The 13,374-nt window shown below is 40.9% G+C and overlaps 1 protein-coding gene across 1 annotated transcript in view; it reads left to right on the plus strand.

Moving 5' to 3' along the window:
- Positions 1 to 547: 547 nt before the first annotated feature.
- Positions 548 to 13,374, plus strand: part of ripor3 (RIPOR family member 3) — a 35,629-nt gene continuing 22,802 nt past the window's right edge. The window contains exons 1-2 of the mRNA XM_044024727.1: positions 548 to 667; positions 11,936 to 12,027. The gene's annotated coding sequence lies outside the window, so the exon portion shown is untranslated. The remainder of the gene's footprint in view (positions 668 to 11,935; positions 12,028 to 13,374) is intronic.

Here is a 13,374-nt window from a genome sequence, read left to right on the forward strand (position 1 = left end):
AGGGAGAGGAATAGAGAGTATCTCCAAGGGAAGGAAGAAACAACAAATAGGGATTTTTTTGATTTGGATGGAATTGAAAAAATAGGAGCATCTTGAAGACTAAGAAAAGGACAAGTGAATGACAAGTGTTCAAAGTGTTGAAGGAGGGAGGGAGAGAGAAAAGGAGACAGGGGAAAGCAGAGAAGGAGCTGAAAGTGAAAGCCAAGTTTGGAAAATGATCAAGTGACAATAGGAAAAGAGCAGATTGTCAGAGTTGGAAGCGCTGAAAGGAGGAGGAGAGAAACAGAATAAAAAGGAGGGGAGAAGAAACTGAGGGAGAGAGAACAGAGGAAGAGGAGGAGGAATAGAGGCAGAGCTGGAAAGTAAATTGTGGACCAGATGTGAGCAGCAGTGACAGAGAACAGAGGGGAAGGAGAAGGAGGAGGAGAGGAAGAAGAGAGGAACTAAAGTCTCTGACGTCGATGTGAAACCTTCTCAAGCTGCTGAATGCTATCAGGACCAAGCAGACAGCTGCCAAGCCCCCACACACACACACACACATGCAGGCACACACACACACACACACACACACACACAGATAGTGCTGGAAATGACTTGTCCACTGAGGCTGTTTGGTGTGGCGGACTCGCAGTGACAGTTGGAAATAACCGGTTCCACATCCAGTCAGGTAAGTTCAATATGCTTTCAGTGGCTATAATGGATTATTTGAAGATTTGCATTATGAGTAACTCTTTAGTTAAAGAATGAAAGAACATATTTAATGTCCCTACAAGGAGGAGGAGGAGGAGGAGGACATGTTCTGGCTTGTTTGTTTGGTTTGGTTGGTGGATGATCTTCGGGTTTATTTGAACAATTTATTTGAGGATTTTCTTCAAACATTTATAAAAGTCATGTCATACTCTGACAATAATTTAGTGACTTTCTGCACATTTTTTTATTCATTCTTGTTTGAAGAGTGTGGATTTGTTTTGTCACACCAAGAACTATTGTATGTTGAACTATACTGCAGTGTGGAACATCATAGTACTTTTTATTCATATGGATTATTGTATGCAAATTATGAAGTACACACATCATTTGAATGTATGGGGTATAATAACCAAACAATAATAACCAAACATTTTAACATAACAAAATAAAACAGCAACAACTGAATTTCTTCAATCTTTAAATGATGCTTTAAATGAAAATGAATGCTTTCAATCAAAAACTGCAAATATAAACCTCTAAACTGATCATCCTCAACTAAACCCTCAATGGCTGCCACAAGTCTTCAAGATGATTCATGTTTCCAAGAGAGAAAGCACATTTCTGAGAACTTGTCTTGTATAAATAAAAAGTTTGTTAGTGGATTTGAGGTTATTGCACAACAACTATTCTGCAGATCTGCTGCTGCAGGTGGTTTGGCTTTGATGGTCCATGTACTATAGACACTTGTACGATTTGAACCATTTATTGAGTTGCAAGCCAACCCACTGCTCGACTGATGCTCCTGATACAATACCTACAATACCTCTGAGCATTTTCTAAATCTTAATTTTGAAACCATGCGTTCAGTTTCAACATAGTGGAGAGTGTGAAGGAGGAGGAGTGTGACTGCCAATTGCAGACTGTGACCTTGCGTCTCTTGAGTCCTCACCAAAGCCTGCAGAGGATGAACTGTAACACTCAAACATCCGCTAATGACTACGAAGAAAAATGAATGATAAAGTTTTGGCACATTTCACCTTTGATGGGTCTGTAACGACTATTGTACAGGTTCAGTGCAGGAGGAGTATGGTCTATAGTTCAGACTGTCTGTGATCTGTCTCGATCCACAGCAATAACTGAGAAACTTGTGTGTTTCACATTTGCAATGTCAGGTCTTTAGTTTCATCTCCACAAACAGCAGCAGCACACATCTGCCACAGGAAACTCTGCCTTAACGTTTGTGCTCTTACGTTTTACAGCAATGCTCAGCGGCTCATTCGCTCTTCTGCCGTCGCTCATTAACTTACTTTGGTGCACGGAAATGCTACAAAAATAATGATAATAAAAACAGATGTTACATTTCAAGCAGGGATCTAAAGTAGTTCAGTTGCTGCTGAGTTTGGCACCAAATTGAAGGATATAAAGGTGCAACCATTGTAACACTGTCACTGGTCTGCATGTAGTCACGTTGTCTTCTGATGCATTAGTTAACGGCATGTTTGTGAGGTGGAATATGACTCACCATGGCACTGGAAAAGAGGCTTTGTTTACTTGCATTGGTGTGAAAGGTAGCACACAGGTCGTCTGCAGGTTCATTTCACCCAAAGCAGGTGATGTCCACAATCAGGGGCTGTATATGAACATGCAAATGACTTCAAATGTTACTGAGGACATTTTCCCTGGTCACATTTAGTAAATAATCCATCAGAAAAAGCTCTGGAAAATTCACAGCACAGGTGAATGTCCTGCCTGCCTACTGCTGGCCCGAGCCAAACCTCCACTCGATGCTCCAGACATTCTCTCGCTGTTGTAAATGATGTGAACATCAAATCTCAGGAAAATATAATATAATATAATATAAATATATAAAAACATTAAAGCGAGAAACCAAGTGCATCTGAGAAAAAGGCACCAGGTCGGTGAGTTGCCTCGTTTCCTCCTTTTCTTTTCTTTTCTATTTATAATTTCTTCAATTATAAATATTGCGAAATCAAACGTTTGAGAACCAGCGCTGCTACACTGATCTGTCCAGTATGTTGACCCCACAGAAAAAAATACCACCACCAGCTTTAATAAAAAAAAAATGGTTCCAGTGTCCCTGCGCATGAGCATGGGTTTCTCATGAACGCCCTGAATGAGAGCAGCTCAAGCTTATGTGCGTCCAGAGAAAACATGAACCCAACAAGCCAGGTCAGGGTCCGCTCTGTGCCTTCTTCTCTCACTCCACATCTCTGTCTGTCTACTTCCGTCTCTCTGTGCCCCTCCATGCACTTCAGGATTTCCTGAGGTTCTTTTGGGGAGGGTTTGTGATATGGGTAATTGATAACTTGCTTAGAGGTCACACCACATGAGCTTGTTTTTGAGTTTAACTCCAACACTTTAAGGCTGAGGGAAAAGTATATGCGCTCGTAAGAAAGCTGGTGCAGCTGCCTCTGTTGTGCAGCCAAGTTTAAATTCTACTAGTTTTACAGTAAAGGCTCTATTGACAATGACGATGCCAACGCATTATAATGATTACACAACACATTATGAGGTTAATAGCATTGTCTTTGTGCACTAATGGACTGTGCAGATGTTTATGGTTGTGGTGTTTGTGGGTTTATTGTCACTGGTGTGTGTGTGCGTGTGTTTGTGTGTGTAATTGTTGACTCGTTAGGACTTTTTCTGGCATAAACACTGATCTTGTCAGTTGTCCTCATGGAGACCAAAACCTGGATTTTATGAGGGAGGACTTAATTTCTGAGAAACTAGTTAAGTTTAGAGCTAACATTTGAATTGTTGTTAGGTTAAGGACAGTGATGGTTAAGTGTTAACTGATTTAACTTTACCCATTTAGGGATAATGCTTTGGTTACGCGGTCCAAATGAATGGAAGTCAACGCAGTGTCCTAATAATAAAACAGCTGCACAGATCTGGAACAACATACAGGATGAATCCTCAGCACTTTTAAAAGGAAAGATGACATGATGGGTTAAGTCCAATAAAACCATACTGTATCATCTCTTCAGCTCTGTTACCTCCATTAAATACCTGCGTTTGAAACATGTGACGTTAATGATAATGCCTCCTGTTGGAGCTGAGTGAACTCAGGTCTGGACTGAACTCGGCTGTTTTTGGCTGCTTTGTGGTCTAATCTGAGATGCGATGTGGAGCACTTTTACATCAATAAACCATTAAGTCATTAATTCATTCAGACACGTTAGCATAAATACTGCAAATAAAGAAGACACCTCCTGAGAAAAATGTTACCCTTTTGTAAACTCTGTGTCTCTGTTTTTTCCTTTTCAAACCACTGCTCTGGCAAAGAACAGGGAGAGAAGTAGAACTAAATGGTGATGACAGTGTGAGCGGCAGGTGGAAAAATAAAGGAAGCGCTTGAACCAAAAAGTTCTTTTTGTAATAGAAAAGCTTGGGTTGAACGGTTTGGGATTAAAGCGAGAAAAGTGAGGTTGAGATGGTTCGGTCATGTGCAGAGGAGGGACAGTGAATATAGTGGACAAAGGATGTTGAAGATGGAGCTGCCGGCCAGGGGGAAAAGAGGAAGACCACAGAGTCTTCATGGATGTTGTGAAGGAGGACATGAGGACAGTTGGTGTAACAGAAGAGGACATAGGGTGAGAATCGAAAGAAGAAGAAGAAGTGTGTGATGGTGGAGTGTGTGTGTGTGTGTGTGTGTGCATGTGTCAGTTTACATGCCATGAAACAGCTGTTGCCAGGTATGGAGACCAACAGCCTGGTCCTAATGAGGCAGAATGGTGTGCAGTGTCTTAACAAGAACAGCCACACAAGCCTTGTGTGTGTCGTGTGCAGATGTACAGCCCCAGTGATTCAAAGCAACAAGCTAATCCTGTCAAGAAAGCAACGCAATTCCCTAATGTCTTCCCCTCCACAACTAGGCATGCAGACACACCACCTATACCTACAGTATATATCTCCAAGTAGTCATGACGTGACATAATCAGACATCAGCATGCGAGTATAGAGGCACACAAAGACGATCTTGCCTCCTGGTCTGTGACCTCCAGCTCAGTGAACTCTCTGGAGAAATGACGAACTGGAAGAAGAATCCACAGCAGACTGAAAATCCAAACCCACTGCTGCACCATGTTTTGGACAACACAGAATCATGTTCATGTGTTCACTTGGTGCAAAAGAGAGCCTCTTGTTTGATTTACGACATCATGCCACTTTTTTACCTTAAAGACACAATATGCAACGTCCAGCCTTAGAGTAGAGTACTGACTCTCCTTTGTGTGCTGTTATTAGCTGGCGCCATTTGAACACTCCCCATTGGCATATTCACTACCTGTTGAAAGGGAATTAGGGAATTCTCAACGTGGCCACTCTGTCTCTCTGCATCAGTCTCATGAGAATTCAGAGTGAGACTTGAGACTCTTACAAAAACAATTAAAGCCATTTATTGAGGTTAAAAATGAGGCCTTTATGCAGTTGCCCCATATTATTACGTTTTAGTATGGCTAGGCGACGAAGCGATAACAACATATATCGCGATAGAACTTTTCCTTGATATAAAAGCAAAATACACATGACAGCACTTTGAGAGAACTCATTTCACCCAGGTTTTGAGCCCGAACACCCAATGACAACAAGAGAAATGGCGCTTTAAATCGATCAAGTGGCTGGAATAGCTGCAGAACTCTGTGTCATGTTAGGCTGACGCACACAGTGTAAGACAAGCAGGGGGAGGTATGTGCGGTCATACTTTCATGACCGCAGCCACGCACACCAACATGCCGCGAGTCACAGTGTTACCAAAGGAGACAGAGAAGACATCTGAAGCAGTGCCATCCACAGGAGAACACACAATCAAAGACTTTACAGTCTGAGAAACAAGTCGCTCTCCCTTTAAAACTAATTTGATGTCTGCATCACAACAGCAGACCATAGTGTCTTCTCTGTCTAGCACGCTGCCATATGTGACAAAAACGCTGATATCACATACACAATCACCTACTTTATTGCCAAAGTCGTGGTGCAATTAAGCCCAGTCGTAAATAACAGATTTAAGCGGCTGATAATAGTAATTGACCCTCGTTACCAACATTTCTCTCAGACAGTTCTACCCCTGCTATACCAACTGCAGAGGAGCTGTGAAGTGTGTCATACTTTGTCGTATTTGTGTTTGTCTGTTTGTTTTGCCGGGTTTGTTTGCCAACAATTGAACCTATTTTGAGCTCCACAAAGGAAACGAGATATCTAAAATATTTATTGTAAACTGATCAAAGAATTTGTTTTGTTCCCCTGTAAAACTTGAAACTTTGAACCTATAGGAATTAAGATTTTAGTTCAGAAAAATAAACACTATTTAAACCAAAATAACCTTTTCCTGTCTTTACATTCCACTTAAGAGTAAAGGGGAACCTTTAAACGATGCAAATAATGATGCGATTCATAATGATAATGATAATGATAATGATAATGATATAGAATGATATGAAAAAGTACATTGTGATATTGAAGCTAAACTGATTGACTGGACCAATTAGCCCAGGTTGAAAAATCTCAGAATTTCCTTTTAACTCGTACGTTTTTGTTTGTTTGGTTGGTTTTTAGAGCTCCATTTTTAGGATTGTCCTATACTACTTCCCATGTTGCAATTATGAGTTCACGAGTTCCACTTGACTGCTGCACGGGACGTTCTGTAGTGGCGGAAAGTAGTTCACGTGTCCATCTGAAGGCAATATAGCCTGAATTGAGCTCAATCACAACAGTACAGGTACAGCCTGTGAGTCCTTTGAAAATAACAGCTTCAAACCATGATGATGGGTCACTGACTGAAGGAGAACGTTGCCTCTTTCACTCCCACTCTGCAGCTGAACCTCTGTCCTTGCACTATGTGTGTCTGGAGAGTGGGTGAGAAGTGTGTAATTTAATGATTTTCAGTCCAATCCACAGCTGGAAAATTTCTAGGCAGGGCTTTTGAAACCTGTTCAAATGAATAAGACACAGCTACTGATCCCAGCCTCTTTCGGGCCATATTGTCAGTCGCTAACGATTGAAAGATCACCTTCAAACAAAGCTGGATTTGTGTCAGGATACAAAATGAGCAGCAATGAACATCTCAGTCAGAGGATCACTGGATTGACACAAATACAATCCCAGCAAATACAAGTGTATGGCATTTATAACAGAAATAATATTATTATTAAATTTTGGACATGAAGGTTTGCAAATTCTCTTCACACTGTCTCATTTTCTGCCAAAACATGACCTCATCCAAAATTGTTCGCTCAGGATTACAAATCAAGAGTCTGTAAAGGTTGTGACAATCGTTTTCAGTGTGTTGTAATGTTTCCTGAGCTTTCACATATACACTTACATACATTGTGCGGGGTTTTTTTCACAACAACTGTAAGCTCCTGTCTGCTCTCCAACATGTTTCCTGCCACAGTCCGCTGCAGTGTGCTGCCTCATAAAGTAAGAATGTAATGAAAGTCCTCAAAATAAGCTCTCCATTCATGATCCCCAGATGTTAGTTTTCTTTTAATGCTTTCACCCATCTCAGACAGACATTAATAGTTAGATTTGTTTCTAAGAAAATGCCCATTTCCAAGTTCTTTTTCCACCAAATTCATTTTAGTTTGAGCAAACAAATAATTAAAACCTGAAAGTCACACTGTGGAGGGTTCATCCAGACTCCACAGTGATATACAAGCCCCATGAGTCCACTGTGACACAACACACTGCTACACTCACACCACATTTAGCACTGGTAAAGAGGTCAGAGGTCAAAACCATATTCTGATCCCTGGTCCACAGGTCAGCGGCTCGTGTTAAAAACACAAACCAGACACAATCCAGCCATGCAGATAAAAGTGAAGGTCAATCTCTCACTGTGTGTGTGTCTTGGTTTCTAATTTGGTTCGACGGCTTCTCATGAACCGTATATTAGAGCGTCCTGTGGAATTCACCACATGGTTCAACATCAAGAACAACTCATAACATCGGAATGTAGCTTTGCACTGTATGCATGTATGTGTGTATGTGTGTATGTGTGTGTGTATGTATGTATGTGTGTATGTGTGTGTGTATGTATGTATGCATGTATGTGTGTATGTGTGTATGTATGTATGTGTATGTATGTATGTATGTATGTGTGTATGTATGTGCATGTATGTATATGTGTGTATGTATGCATGTATATGTATGTATGCATGTATGTATGCATGTATGTATGTATGTATGTGTGTATGTATGTATGCATGTATGTGTGTATGTGTGTATGTATGTATGTGTGTGTATGTATGTATGTGTGTATGTATGTGTTTATGCATGTATGTATGTATGTGTTTATGCATGTATGTATGTATGTGTGTATGTATGCATGTGTGTATGTATGCATGTATGCATGTGTGTATGTATGCATGTATGTATGTATGTATGTATGTGTGTATGTATGTATGTGTGTATATATGTATGTATGTATGTATGTGTGTATGTATGTATGTGTATGCATGTATGTATGTATATATGTATGTATGTATGTATGCATTCATGCATGTATGCATGTGTGTATGTATGTATGTATGTATGTGTGTCTGGATGGACATTTTTTGCATCATTTCTCACCATGCGGCTCACCTGCTCCCCTCCTCCTATGTTCACTCCTGACAGAAGAGACACATTACACTCAACACAACTTAACTCAACATGTCTGAACTGAGGTGAACTTCAATCTAATAATGTCCAATGACAATGCCACAGACGAAAATCTAATGCTAATGCAGGAAGTAGCAAGCGTGGAGTGTGACTTTCATACTTTCATGAAGGAAACAAGAGTTCACGTCCCATCACAGACCGGAGTTATGTCCATAATGTTATGTTGAGGTTGAATTTGATATGGTGAAGTTATGGACACACACACGCATGGTGCCTCATGGAAGTGGCAGGTACAGTGATTGTTGCTTTTCTGGAGGAAAAACATCCTGCAGTGATCCAGCTGTCTCACCACTTGCAGAGACACTGCATTGCATGGAGGGATGAATGGATGATGAATGCATCTGCCATTTGATACGTTTTAATGTACTGACCCAGAGTTTCAAAGTCGCTTTTAACCTCCTGAATAAAATCATACTTCTCTTTATTCAAGTTAAAGTTATAACATAACTTTGCAACATATTTGTGTGTGACTCTTGCCCACAATGGCCCATTCGCACCAAATGATCTGCCTACAGTATAAAGTATGCTGTTATTACAACAATAATGTGATGTGAACATAACTAAACAGAGCAAAACACTCTCAAAAGCCTCCTCACGAACATGTGTCCATCTGACTGTCACTGTTCTCACTGTTGCATTTGTTTGACATAAAAGACGAAGACGTCGAGTCCCGGTTTTTGCAGGTTCTCAGACGGTCTCACCAGCAGAGTCCTGGTCATGACTACAGCTCCGCTCTACCTGCTGAGGTATAGCAAGCGGCGGTGAAAAGAGGAAATTCGGTTTTTTCTCCCATTTCACACTGGACTACAAATCACAAATGACCTGTGTTCAGCTAAACACATGACACGTGCAGTATTTTACGGTGGATTTAATGAGCTGCCGCAGTGCCGGGACGCTGTGCGCCCCCCTCAGGTGTCATTTTGTCTCAGCAAAATGCTCATGGCCTCAGGAGGCAGCGCAAGAATTTCCATTTCACACTTGGGTGAAATTCCAGATTGGCTGAGCTCACACCACCGGGCCTTTTCAATGGCCCACATTATGCCAAGTAAAGTCAATCATGTGAAAGGAAAAACACACACACACACAAAAAGCCCATTCTCACATATAGTATGAGATATGAAGGAGCTTCACATTTAAGTTTTAGGCTCTTGGCTGACTCTTCCAATCATAATGAGTTTGGAAATGTGAAAACGGAAGAATAAATCGTCATGTAACTTGTCCAAGTGTCTGTCTATTAACAGAATGACCGAGTTGCAAAGTGCAGCAGTAGTATATACAATGTGTGAGGGGGTTTTAAAGAGAGTAGCTGACATAGATTTTTTACTCTGCTGGCAGCTAACAGTTCTGGCAGTGTTACAGGATTTGAGCTACATTTTCCAAACTTTAGCTCCCAGAGCAACAGGAGACTTGACTTTGTGAAGTCCTGCGTGCTGTGCCATGCATATGCATCCTCCTCTTCTGCAGATATCAGGTTTCTACTTTGTAAGTGCTCCAGCTGCACTAATACAAAGCAAAATCATGACTGAAATGCAAAAATTAGGGAAACCTTATACAGGATTGAAGGAAGGAGAGGATTTAAAGTTTATTTTTGCAAATATGTTGTAACTGATTATTTAAGGATTCCTTAAGGCGGGTAGTGATCACCAGCTGAAAAGAGCTGAACTGAGTTGCTATGACATGTATTGTGTTTAATTTGCAGACGTTGGCATGTATCAGGTGTGGAATAAAAGAACAGAAGAACCTGCTGTGACCCTAACAAAATAAGAATTGGTCTTTAAGACAGCTGGTGGTGAAAACGCAGCATAAAAAAAAAAGTTAAGAATCCTCGAACTGCCAAAAATATATCAAAACTGGAATCGTCTGCAGATGATATAATTGTAGAACTGGAGCAGTACATTTTTACATTAGCTTAACCATACAAGATCAGCTTCAAACGCTAGACCTCACAGTTGACACTGAAGAGCTAAAGGCTTCTCTGGAGTTTAACATTTCGCAGACTGAGCCGTTAAAGGGAAGACGGCAAAGAGCTGAAAGCAACACAATTCTCAATTACAGACCAATTTCCACCAGAGATCCTGAGAAGACGCAGGTTTCATTACACACTCATGACGGAAGAAAAGGAAAATCAACAAAAACGTTCAGCTGTCCGCTCACAAACTACATACTGTCGAAATCCTCAGATAACTGACTGACAAAAACACTAGCTACGCGGCTACTGCCAAACTCTCCAGTGTAAACACAAGCACATGGTGATTAAGTTATACATGTCAGGGAAGTGAGCAGCGCCATGGCAACAAGTAAACAACATTTGTGAGACTTGGCCAGTGGATCTGCCCATCTGCAGTGGATTCTTTTAGTTATTTTCTCCAAGGATTTACATTCATCTTTATAATAATAATTATTATTAGCCAATATTGGAAGGAAAAAATGCATGGTATGCAGAAGAAAATGGTAAGCTATGCTGCTGTTTCTGTAACTGATGTCATATTCTTACACTCTTACACAATCTAATATGGTATCTGTAGCCAAATGCAGAATGTTTGAGCTTGAGATTCCACACTCAAGTTCAAATGGTTATCTAAATGTCGGATAAAAGGTGACTTCCCTGGTGTACATGAAGACGGACGAAGTTGCAGCTACTCAGGCGTGATGAGCAGTGTCTGGCTGCAGTGTATCTCAAGAACCTTGTCCCCTCCGTGTTAGCCATGGAGACATGGATCATGGATCAAACTAAAACACATCAAGTGTACTGTATACGGGGGTGGAGTGGCTAAGTGGTTAAGACCGGTACCCTGTGTGCGAAAGACACCATGGTCGCAAGTTCGACTCCACCCCTGGCTGATTGTACTCCAATTCCATTGTGAGTCGCTTTGGATAAAAGCGTCTGCTAAATGACATGTAACGTATATCGATGATTTATGTCATATCACACTGATGTATATTCAAGTGTTCTTGTGTTTGATAAGGCAAAGAAGTCATGAGTTGCAGCTGGTTCTAACTATTGGTCAGACAGTTGTTGACTTCGATACAGTCTTAGTCAAATTAAATACTCTAATAATGCAGCCGTCCCTTATGCCATGTGGGCAATGTAAAGACAACCATTACAAGACAAAAAAGATTCCTTTCAAGTGTGGGCACAACCAAACGCACACTGTTTGGAAGCAAGTTTAAAAGAAATGTCTGTTGTGTCGTTTGTACATGTGGTTGTGTCAGAGGATGAAGAGAAAGAAGCGAATACATTCAGTGGAGTGTATGCAGTGGAATTGCGTGCGTGTGTGTGTGTGTGTGTGTGAAGGCTCACTTGAAGTGGTGTTGACAGCAGGGCTAATCGCAGGGAAAACCATGGAGAGACTGCAGAGAGTGATTACAAAGCCAGATTTCTCTTCTGTGTCTCCTCCTCCTCCTCCTCCTCATGTCATTCACCTGACAGGGAAAGACAAACACCAAGCAAAGAGTAACTAGGAGAAAGGAAGTGAAATGAAGCGAGGCATAAAGACAGAGTTTCTTTACTTGTTTCCAAGTCAAAAACAACAGTGGACATTGTGGATTTTTCTCTTTATTTCAGCACTGTGTGAAGATGAAGTGACCCCACCTGAATTTGACCTAAGGCAACGTCACATGTTTTGATGTGTCCATCAGACGAAGCACAGCAACAAAGTAAGTAACCTTTAGGGGGCATTTACCGAATACTGCGTGACAAGGCTCTCTGTCAGTTCCTTTCTACACTGTTGTACAGATTAAAAACCATAGTACATATAGTTCCACACTCAGTGGTTTATTGATAAACATAATCAGAGAAGTATTATATTCATCTGCTTGCCTGTACACACAGATGTGCACAGTCTGCTGTGTGTGTGTGTGTGTGTGAGGGACAGCGAGATAAGACCCCAGATGTTTGTATCTCCTCAGGAAAACATTGATAGATGGAGTGTGTGAAACAGTTCATGCCAGAGTAGATTTCAAAGATTATGTTACTTTAAAGTCTTTTAATCTTTGTTTTGGCTCAACTTGAACACACAGGAAGACTGGATATCACTAAACAACACAATACACGCAGCAGGGAAAAATAAGAGACCGCTCTGTAGAGTGGGTTAGAAATGAGAGCAAAAAAAAAGTAAGAATATAACACCATCAAAAGGTCATTCTGTAGAGTTTGTGCTTTTTTAGCCAGTTTTGAAAAGCCTGTTTCTAATAAAAAATGGTCTTGTTGACCTTTAGCCCTCAGTTGTGACAACACCAGTGGAAATCTGAACTGCAATTCTGCATTCTGTAAGAATATTATCTACTTTCTTGCCATGGGTTGTGCTCAGATTCTTTTCTCACGTTGAGACAGTAAACTAATATGAAGCTATAATCCATAGACACTTATTTTAGTGGAGCAAAACATATAAACAAAACAATCAAAAACACAAGAAACAGGTGGGAAACATCTGCCCTGGCTATGTACAAAGGTTTCAGAATACATGACCACATCATACACTATGTTGTTTGTCCAACAACCAAGTCTGAGAAATAGTTTGACCCACTCACTACCTGCAGTAAAACGGTGTCAGACATGTCATAAAAGTCGAAACTGAAGATTTTTAAACTACAGTTCTCCGAAATTGTACTTTGACACAAAAGTATTCTCCATCAAAGTTTCCCATCACCCCGAGCACTTCACCCCCTCCATCCTCACCACCTCCCTTTCCCCCCATGCCTCTTCGTTCTCTCGCCTCCAAACCAAACATAAACATTTTGACAGCACACACTGATGAAAGCTGGTGTTCTCACAACTTGAGAGTGCAGTGCTAATCCCGTCACTTGAGACAACAAATCAACGGAATGAGTCTGAAAAACAAAACATCAGCGTGTTGTGAAGACACAAGTGTCTGATTTTGCAACACTATTGTTCGTCAATATCGTCCGCGATACCGAGATACATCATCGCGTATCCATTGCTTGTAGATGTTTGGTTTGTCTGGATGCCATTTTGATGGAAACCAACCAGAATTCAAAGATATG

The sequence above is a fragment of the Solea senegalensis genome, linkage group LG4 (assembly GCF_019176455.1).
Source record: "Solea senegalensis isolate Sse05_10M linkage group LG4, IFAPA_SoseM_1, whole genome shotgun sequence".
NCBI lineage: Eukaryota > Metazoa > Chordata > Actinopteri > Pleuronectiformes > Soleidae > Solea > Solea senegalensis.